The following is an 11,502-nucleotide window of genomic DNA, read 5'->3' as shown; positions in this document are numbered from 1 at the left end:
CTTCTAAATGTTGAGAAATTAAAAACAATTGATGGTTTTACCCTATTTCGAGGGTGCTGAATCCGAATCTGGATGATGCAACTCTTGCATCCATGAAGTTTTAGAGATATTCAAGATGGCCGCCAAAATGGCCGCCAATTAAAACCGGAAATTCCCATGTATTTCCTTCTAAATGTTGAGAAATTGAAAATAATTGATGGTTTTACCCTATTTCGAGGGTGCTGAATCCGAATCTGGATGATGCAACTCTTGCATCCATGAAGTTTTAGAGATATTCAAGATGGCCGCCAAAATGGCCTCCAATTAAAACCGGAATTCCCTCGTATTTCCTTCTAAAAGGTGAGATGTTGAAAACAATTGATGGTTTTACCCTATTTCGAGGGTGCTGAATCCGAATCTGGATGATGCAACTCCTGCATCCATGAAGTTTTAGAGATATTCAAGATGGCCGCCAAAATGGCCACCAAAACCGAAAATTCCCACGTATTTCCTTCTAAATGGTGAGAAATTGAAAACAATTGATTTTTTTAACCCTATTTCGAGGGTGCTGAATCAGAATCTAGATGGTGCAACTCCTGCATTGTTGAAGATTTTGAGATAGTCAATATGGCCGTTAAAATGGCCGCCCAAAACGGAAGTTCCCATGTATTTCCTTCTAAATGGTGACAATTTGAAAGCAATTGGTGGTTTTTATCTTTTTCATTCATTCATTCATTCATTTATTTTTCATTTCCAACAAAAACATATAAATATATTACAAAAATTGAATACAGTGCATAAATTTCATCATACAAAGTAAAGGATAAATTTACAGAAAACTTGTAGGTATAGGAAAATGTTGGAAATGGGGAGGAATGCTAAAAAGCTGAGCTTGTAGGCTGCATTCCCCCCACACGTAATACAAGAAATTATATGATTGATAGACTGATAAGCATTGAAAATGGATGAAACAAAGAAACTAAGACAAAAAGACCTATAACCTAACTTATCCGAAACAAAAACCCTGAACAAATCCCTACACTACACTAAAGTCGCTGTCATGCCGGAAAAGAGAGGAGAGAAACAAAATAGTGTGTGTGTGTGTGTGTGTGTGTGTGTGTGTGTGTGTGAGTGTGTGTGTGTGTGTATGAGAGAGAGAGGGGGGGGGAGAAAGCAGCTTAATGCGTGGTGTGAAGATAAGAGACAAAAAAAAATAGAAGGACACGAGAGGTAGTGGATGGATGGAGCCGCTTAGCTGTAATTCCAATAGAATATAAGGTTGGATTTTACACTTCTTTGCAACCAATAAAGAATCAACAATTCTTATAACTGTTCAAAATATTTTTCTTCAGATTACTCTTAAAGGAACTTAAACTTGGAGATGTCCTCAAACTGTTAGAAAGGTTGTTCCAATATTTAGGTCCAGCAAATGTAAATATAGAATGTGTAAACATTGTTCTAGTTAAAGGCAGATGGAATTCATCTGAGTGACGAGTTGGATATTTATGGAACGAGCGGTTTCTCGCAAACATGCTTGTGAAGACAGACGGCAACAAATTATTAGAAAGTTTATACATAAATTGGCCAAGACAATAATAATAAATATCAGTTATCTTTAAAATTTTGTTTTCAGAAAATAAAACATCGGTGTGGGCTCTCCAAGAAACATGACAAATTATTCGAAGAGCTTTTTTCTGGAGACGGGACAGTCTGTCGAGATATGATGGATGTGTGTTCCCCCAAGCTATGATGCCATAATTCAAATAAGGTAAAATCAAAGCTGAATATAACATTAAAAGGGTGGGAATAGAAAAATAATATTTAACTCTATTAATAACACCAATATTTCGAGATATTGTGTGACAAATACTATCAATATGTGACTTCCATGAAAGTTTATTGTCAATAACCAAACCTAAAAACTTCATTGACGCAACTTCATCTATAACTATATCATCTATTTTTATATTATTAGGAAGAAAATTTAAAGTATTACTAAATAATATACATTTAGTTTTAAGAAGATTTATAGACAACTTATTTGACCTTATCCAACATAACAATCTCTTTAATTCAGAATTTAACAAATCCACCAAAATATGAGGATCTGAATGAGAAAGAAAAACATTAGAGTCATCAGCAAAAAGTACAAAAGATAAAATATTAGAAGCATTTATTATATCATTTATATACAAAATGAATAAAAGAGGTCCCAGTAAACTACCCTGAGGTACACCACAGGTGACAGATTGGTTGCAGGAGTTTTGACCAGATAGAAAAACATACTGTTTACGATCAGAGAGGTAACTCCTGAACCACTCCAAGGCCTTGCCACGTATACCATAGTGACATAATTTATGAAGTAATATTTTATGATCAATGGTATCGAAGGCCTTGGAGAGGTCCAGGAAGACACCCACTGTGTGATGAGCCCTATCTACTGCTTTGGCTACTTTTTCAATAAAGGAGAGGATTGCTTGAGAAGTGCTATGTCCTTTGCGGAAACCAAATTGTGAATCAGAAATGATATCATAAAAATCAAGAAATTTAAGGAGTCTAGAATAAACAACTTTTTCTAACAGTTTTGAAAACGATGACAACAATGAAATTGGTCTATAATTACTAATATCTTCCTTATTACCTTTCTTATAAATTGGGATTACTTTAGCAATTTTCATTCGTAGCGGAACAACACCACTGCTTAATGACAAATTAAAAATGTAAGTTAAAGGTTCAACAATATTCTCAGCTATATTTTTCAAAATAACGTTATCAATACAATCAGGTCCCGAGCTTCTTTTACTTTCCAAACTCATAATGATATCTTTTACTTCATAACTAATAATCGGATCAAAAAAGAATGAATTTGAGTTGGGTAATTTAAGAAATTCATAGAAATTTTTTTGACAAGCAGGAGTTTTATTAGCAAGATCATGTCCAATCTGCGAAAAGTAAAGGTTAAATGCATCTGCAATCATCACAGGGTCTGTTATTTCCTTGTCACCAGAAACAACTCTTGTAACACAAAACTTATCATTTTCTTTATTTATAACACTGTTTATTATTTTCCAAGTTTTACTCATGTCATGCTTACAAAAGGATATCTGATCCGCGTAATACTTCTTTTTTTCATAACGCAATATTATTGTAAGAGTGTTTTTATACATAATATATTTACGATGAGATTGTTCAGTACGTTTAATTTTGTCTGCATAATACAAATTGTTTTTCCGGTTTATAGATCGTAGAAGAGATTTTGTTATCCATGGTGATCTAGGATACTTTTTGTAATCACGTTTAACTTCTACCAAAGGAACATATTTCTCTAAATGAGAATTCAAAATATTCATAAAAACATCAAATGATAAATCCGTATCATGAGTGCTATATACTTCTCTCCAAGTTTCTTCATTCAGACTATTCTTCAAATTCTGTAAGTTATCCGGTGTGACTTTTCTAAATACTTCTCTAGTGGGACTAATTGGTTTCGTGGTGACTGGGATGGATGTGAAAATTGGAAAGTGGTCCGATATATCTGCTAAAATGATATTCGATTTAGGAGTAGGCGTAATATTACAAAATATATTATCAATAAGTGAAGCTGTATTATCTGTCACTCGGGTGGGTTTAGTAATAAGTGGTAAAAAAGAAGCTGAAAACATACTATCAAGTAAATTCTGAGAGGCATTTACTGTGTGGCATTTCAATATATCTATATTGAAATCGCCCATAACAAAGCATTTTTTATTAACAAAAATTGGGTTATGGATGAGATCCTGTAAGGCTTCTAGAAATAATGCACTGCTGGAGTTTGGAGGTCTATATATCAATGTAATCAAAATATTCCTAGACTTTGGGATATTTATTTCAACAATCAAAGATTCTAAAATTTCATTCATGGAGTTAAGTTCGGTGTGTACAAAATAATCAAAATGTTGTTTAATATATAATGCAACCCCTCCTCCTACCTTGTTAGTTCTATTATTCGTAATAAAATCATAACCAGGAAATGCAAAAGAATTAGGGGAATATTTAGTAAGCCACGTCTCAGTGAGCCCAATAACAGAAAATGAATTCTGGGTAGAATTTTCTAATAAAGATTGTAAATCTTCGAAGTTGCTATTTAAACTTCGGACATTTAGATGCATCAATGAAAAACTATCATTCGATATCTCTAAAGACTGAAATTGATTAATCGTTAGATAATCAGAACCTTGATGTAATATATTTTCCTCATTCACATTCAAATTATCGAAGATAGAATTAATGGTATCTGCTGCACGGTATTCATATCTAAATGGGTTATTTTCACTTTGTTGATCCTTTTGATTGATTCCAAAAAGGTTAATCAAATCTTCATTCCCTAGAGAATGAAAAGCAAAACTATCTATCTGCGCCATCATTAACAACCAAAATTAAGTATTAGATATGGAGCGTAAGCTCCTAATTGGAGAATAGCAAACTTTACATAAGCCGAGCGGGACCCAACCATGGATTGGAAATAGATTAACAGCTGATTGTGAACACGAGAGATAGCATGACAAGCGACAACATAAACAAGTAAACATAAACAACAAAACATAAACAAAACAACAAAAGCACACATATTGCTCAGAACATAACTAAACCTGATAGACATCAAGCAAGGCGGAGCTCCCGGCGTGCTTGAAAACACACGAGTAAAAAAAAAAAACCACTCATGAATGGTATAGATCTATGGCTTACGTATAAGATAGACCAACAACGCCATAGTAATCGCAGACAACTGCGGTTAAACCAGCTAATAATAAACATCAGTTTAGATCTCAGTTTTATGTATTATAAGAGACAATATTACCAAAAAAAAAAATGGAATGCCGTGTGGAGAGAGCAGTGGATAATAACAATGAACAGGACATTGAAAGATGCTAAACTGTCACTGAATACATTCAAAATGTACAGTATAGCGTCATACTCAACGGACCCTGCACACATTTTCCAATACACATTAATTAAACCCATATATTACAACACTTTTGGTACTTCATGATAATAATATCACAAAAAAATAATTCATGTCGGGTTACTTTTTTTTTTACAGTGATACACAGAAAAAGAAATAAGATGGTTAATACACTTTTCCTCTTCCTCTTGCTATCGTCCTTCTTGACACAAATTAGAGAGTATCAATTTTGACATATCGGTGCATGACATTTCTATGATTATACAAAAGAGGGGGAAATTGATACTGCAGAAATAAATGCAAAAGGAAAAAAAAAGATTGTATTGACCTATTGGAAATAAATGAATGATTCGGCAACCATGGCAACGTCGATTGTTAGTGATGCTGCAAATGACGGGTATGTGAACGGATAAAAGTGAAAAATGGCTTAATACATCAAATAGCATCGTTCTATAATGTTGCCATAGTGTCATGACCAGTGCAGCGGTCTTATAAAATTGCATACCATAATTATCAAAAGTAAAGATGCAGCGAGGTAAATTTGATAAATCAGATTGAAGACCAGCTGCTGAAATACATTATTAACCAGGATTAGGTCACAGTGTCCATCGGTTTAACAGTTTGACTTGGTATTCAATTACATAAGAGAGGAACAAAGTGACGACAAGAAAAAAAAAAGAAGAAGAAAGAAAATAGCGAATTACAAAAAGGTCCCATATCATTCCTGGAAAAGCTAACAAAAAACCAGGATCAAATTTCTACTCGTATAGTTACTCTAGCAACAATTAAGTTGCTTTGGGTCATACACCGCAGCCGTTCATCATGATAAGCAGATGACTCCGACAAGAACACAACAATAAGAAAAAACAAGCCCAGGTTCATCATTCAACCACGTTGCGGTTGACCCTCAGCCGCCAAGTTCATTCACAGAGAAAAAGACAAAAATCGGGTTACACAAAACTTGTTTGTGCACATAATTGGTATATGGTTATCTGGTACAAGGCATAACTTAGATATCGCGTGTACTGTGTGAGGGTAGAGAGGAACAAAAGGACCAAGGAATAAACATCTGAATTTGGGTTCACGTGACGCCTCAGCGTACATCTTCCATACATTTATGGTACACTTTCCACAAACCCTTGTCATTTACAACACTGTATCATTTGTACTCCCGAAACAAATAATACAAACTCTTTTCTTATTTGGGGAAAACAAGAGCATTCAACTGGCGGCTTATCATTAAGGAACTTGTAGTTACTCCAGCGGCAAATAATCAGCTTTCAGTAAGTTGCTTTAAGTAAAACGCCGCAGCCCCATCATGATAAGCTGATGACGCCACCAAAAAAATAACATAATATAACAAACAGGGTTCATCATTCGTACATGCTGCGGTTGATCCTCAGCCCCCAAGTTCATTTACAGGAGGAAAAAAAAACGAAAATCGGGTTACATAATACTTGTTTGTGCACATCATTAACGAACTCATAGTTATTCCAGCGAGAAATAATCAGCTGTCAGTAAGTTACTTTGAGTAGAACACCGCAGCTCCATCATGATAAGATGATGACGCCACCGCAAACAGAACAATAACATAAAAAACAGGCAATGACGGGTTTCATCATTCGTACATGCTGCGGTTGATCCTCAGCCGCATTTTGAGTGTGCTGAATCCGAAGCTCAGGATACAACTCTTGCATCCTTAAGGGTCTTGAGATGATAAAGATGGTCGCCAAAAATGACCGCGAAAAACGGAAATTCATATGTAGACCCCCTATTTCCTTCTAAGTTGTGTAAAATATAAAACAGTTGGTGGTTTTACACTATTTTGAGTTTGCTGAATTTGAAGCTCCAGTATACAGCTCTTACTTCCTTGAGGGTTTTGAGATAATAAAGATGGCCGCCAGAATGGCCCCTAAATGGCCGTCAAAAACGAAAATTTCCATGTGAGCCCTATATTACCTTCTAATTGGTATGAAATTGAAAACAAGTGGCGGTTTCACTCTATTTCGAGGGTGCTGAATCCGAACCTGGTTGATGCAACTTTCATGTTCTTTTTTAAGGGTTTTGAGATGTCCAAGATGACCGCCAAAATAACTGTCAAAAATTGGTAAATTTTAGGCCCTATTCAGCACCCTCGAAACTTGGTTGTTGAAATTCGTCCATTCTTTAGGGTTTTTAGACGTCCAAGATGACAGCCAAAATAAGTGGCAGAAATTCCGATGTCAATATATTTTTTCTTTATGGTAAAATTTTTAAAATAAATTGATGGTCTTACCCTATTTCGAGGGTGCTGAAGGTCTTTGAAGGTTTTCGGACAACTAATGTCCTGTATGAACGGAAACTCCTTAACTTGTTCTTATACTGAAATGGTGAAGAATTGTGCTCCAACGCGAAGCGGGAGATTAAACCCATGCAAGGTGAAAAGCAATAATTCGTATTCTTGAATTCAACTCAGTTGAGCGAATTTGTCAAATCAGCCAAAATTTATTGAAAGTCAAAATGACAGTCACAATGGTATTGTAATATACTGAGATATTCCGATATGTCTCAAACGGAACTTTAACACGTACTGGAAAAAAGAAGAAGTGATATTGACATCATACTGAAACGTACAAACGCAAAGAAAGATACGATTGAAAATGTCTTTATGCATAATTGTTATGAAATAATGCTTGTGGTCTCCAATGATATGGCTCCATAGATGTAAAGTTAATCCTTTTCGGCTATCAATATCAAATTATGGCATGTTGGTATTTGGTGTTGAAACTTGTCTTGTATTCTGACGAGTCTCGCCTCGTATTCTTGTGAAACTTGTCGCATATTCTGATTAGGTCATTGGAAATGGTTGCATCCATGAACACTATAGTAGATATCAATAAGGGTAATTTCAAAAGCACTCTGCGCGATTATGATATTCGTAAGTACTGGATTATCAACTATTACCTTCCATGTTGTCGTTTGATTTTTATTTAGCTTTTTTTTCCAAGGCGCGTTACCTGTGATTTGTCCGTCCGCTCGTGTGTGTTTGTAATAGATTATATATACATATATACATACATAATGTTACATCATATTGAAGAAAAAATTGAAGCATAACAATAAAAATGTCCCACTCGTGTCTTCAACAATGTCATCAAGACCACCAATATAAACCAAATAACCAATGTGAGTGTTCATGGATAAAGAGATTAAAACTGCTCATGGATTAAGGCAGGTAATGTTGGGTAATTTCAGTACACTTCTCTACATCACTATCACAATATGATTTAGATGAACATGTCTTGTCCATTAATTGTTAGTGTTCAAAACTTATCCATTATATGTAGAGGAAACAGTGTAATCTTGCAATTATTCAACCGCATCTGTAGTCTTGAAGGGTTAATTATTGCTGGCACACTTGTATCGTACCAACTCAAAGATATCCAGTAGAGCTGGTTTCACTGTATATACAGCAAGTTCAAACTGTGCCATTGACGAAAACCATCAATTGTTATCAATTTCTTACCATTTATAAGAAGGAAATACATTCGAGTTTCCGTTTCGGCGGCCATTTTGGCGGCCATTTTGACTATCTCGAGGTGCATCATCCAGATTCGGATTCAGCACCCTCGAAATAGAGTAAAACCATCAACTGTTTTCTATTTCTCACCATTTAAAAGCTAATACATAGATATTTCCGGTTTTGATTGGAGGCCATTTTGGCGGCCATTTTGGCGGCCATCTTGAATATCTCAATACCCTCAAGGATGCGAGGTTTGCATCATCCAGACTCGGATTTAACACCATAGAAATAGGGTAGATCCATCAATTGTTTTCAATTTCTCACCATTCAGAAGGAAATACATGGGAATTTCCGGTTTTAATTGGCGGCCATTTTGACAGCCATTTTGGCGGCCGTCTTGAATATCTCAAAAACTTCATGGATGCATGAGTTGCATCATCCAGATTCGGATTCAGCACCTTCCAAATAGGGAGAATCATCAATTATTTCCAATTTCACACCATTTAGAAGGAAATACGTGGGAATTTTCGGTTTTGGTGGCCATTTTGGCGGCCATCTTGAATATCTCAAAATCCTCAAGGATGCAAGAGTTGCATCATCCAGATTCGGATTCAGCACCCTCGAAATAGGGTAAAACGATCAATTGTTTTCAATATCTCACCTTTTAGAAGGAAATACGTGGGAATTTCCGGTTTTGGCGGCCATTTTTGCGGCCATCTTGAATATCTCAAAACCCTCAATGATGCAAGAGTTGCATCATCCAGATTCGGATTCAGCACCCTCGAAATAGGGTAAATCCATCAATTGTTTTCAATATCTCACCATTAAGAAGGAAATACGTGGGAATTTCCGGTTTTGGCGGCCATTTTGACGGCCATCTTGAATATCTCAAAACCCTCAAGGATGCAAGAGTTGCATCATCCAGATTCGGATTCAGCACCCCCGAAATAGGGTAAAACCTTCAAAAACATTGGGTGGACGGTAAAACAAGGTTAGGCCCAAAAAGTGGCTTTGGCACCCAGACTAACTTGGTGATCATTATGATCAGCACACGGATGCGAACGCATCTTCATTTTTTTAATTTCGTTGGGCATTCGTTGTTTCGATAGGCCTGGAGCGAAATCTCTTCGCACTTTGTGCAATTCTTTTCGTAGGTTAATTGCATGACAATATTCTTGAATGCTTATAGACATTTCATTGTCTTTGACTTCCCGTGCTCCAAGCCGCTCTTTTACAGAGTTTGAATATATCACGGAGACCTCCGTTCAGAAGAAATGTGGAAATCCTGTGTGGGACTTGGGGGTAATATGGCAGGGAACAAATGCCTTCAGTTTTTCTTCAAAAAAAAAAAATCGATCAACTACCTTGCGCACAAATGGCTTCGTTTGGGAAGTTTAGAACTTGATGTGAAATCTTTCTGATTATGAAATGTCATTGGCTAAATCAGGGCCCTACTTATGTGTATACTTAAGTATCATGTTACAGTTAACGATCCAAAGTATGCCTACATTTTTAAACTGATTTTTGTTCACGTGTCCTGTTTTCTATACACGTTGCTGCCGAAAGTGTTGAAAGGGGCATCGAACTGCTGCTCGTTCGGTTTACTGTGATTGAGGAACTATATGCATATTTAAACAGGAACGCTGTGTTTCGTCAAAGCAACTCATCAACACCTGCGATAGATCTCATTAATTCTTCCCTGCACGGAGCGACATTCGTCATTTAGAACTTAAAAATAGGGATTTTCAACTTTTCGTCGAGGCGGCATACTGAAATTCAAAATGGCGGTAAGTGTGTGTGTGTTTTTTTTTTTTCAATATGGACAGGGAGGTGTCACCTCCCTGTCCATATTCACAAACAACATTGTAAAGCCGAATGCCCCGTCCTACTTATTGACGCAAACTAATGGAAACTGATGCAAACTGGTGCAAACTAATGCAAACTACTAGTTAATGCAAACTAACGCAAACTACTGATTAATGCAAACTAATACAAACCGTTAGCGGTGAAAATTAGGGAGAATAAGCCAGTTTGGAAATAGCTCATGTGTACACGGGTACAAATGACCTTTCGTTTTTCTCAGTTGGTTAAAGGGGATGGCTAGTAACTGATCAGTGGGAATCATTGGGAATGCTGGGGGATGATTGTTCCAATTCTTCTGGGATTCATTTAAGAGTACATTATATATCTATTGTTGTATGAAAATTATTTGCTTCAGAACGGTCTCATATTCAAGTAATGTGCAGTTTAATGCCCCGTCACTGTACAGGCATGCTAACCTGGAAACATTACAGGGGCGGATCCAGGAATTCTGTAAGGGGGGGGGGGGGCGCATGTAATATTTCTAGTGCCACTTCCGGGTATCATTTCACTTTTTTTTTTTGTTTCCTGTGTTTTTAAAGAAAAATGAAGGGGAGCGTGCGCCGGTTGCACCCCCTCTGAATCCGCCACTGCATTAAACTGCACATTACTTGAATATGAGCCCATTCTGAAGCAAATAATTTTCACACAACAATAGATATATATAATGTACTCTTAAATGAATCCCACAAAGATTGGAACAATCATCCCCCAGCATTCCCACTGATTCCCACTGATCAGTTACTAGCCATCCCCTTTAAACACTTCACTTAATTCAAAGCGACTTAATGCATCAGTTTGCCCAACATAGCAATTTATGGGACTCGTATTCAAATAAAGAATGAACCTGCGCAGATGAAGTGACCAGAATGGTTCGTCATACAGTCAACACTTTGGGAAGCATCCATTGCGCTGTTTCGAATACATTATCGTGGTTTTTTTTTCTGTTAAAATTGCCAAATACCTGGCACGCTTGCTGTCAGGTGCATGGATGTACTGTCAGGCACGATTTATAAGGATTACATGAATAATCATAGCATTACAGATGCTTATCTCAGTGAATTTAAAAACCAGCCTGTCTCTCAGTACAAATGACCTTTTCTGCTAATGCTCAAACTGGAACCCCGAACTGGCTTATTACAGCATCTGGACCTGGCTCTTCGTATAGACCGCTTAGTCGTCTCGAAACAGATATCGATCAAGTAAATCCATCCTATCG

This window comes from Diadema antillarum, unplaced genomic scaffold, assembly GCF_040938485.1.
Source record: "Diadema antillarum isolate AM-2024a unplaced genomic scaffold, OU_Dant_1.0 seq00000992_RagTag, whole genome shotgun sequence".
Taxonomy (NCBI): Eukaryota; Metazoa; Echinodermata; class Echinoidea; order Diadematoida; family Diadematidae; genus Diadema; species Diadema antillarum.
This window is presented reverse-complemented; position numbering follows the sequence as displayed.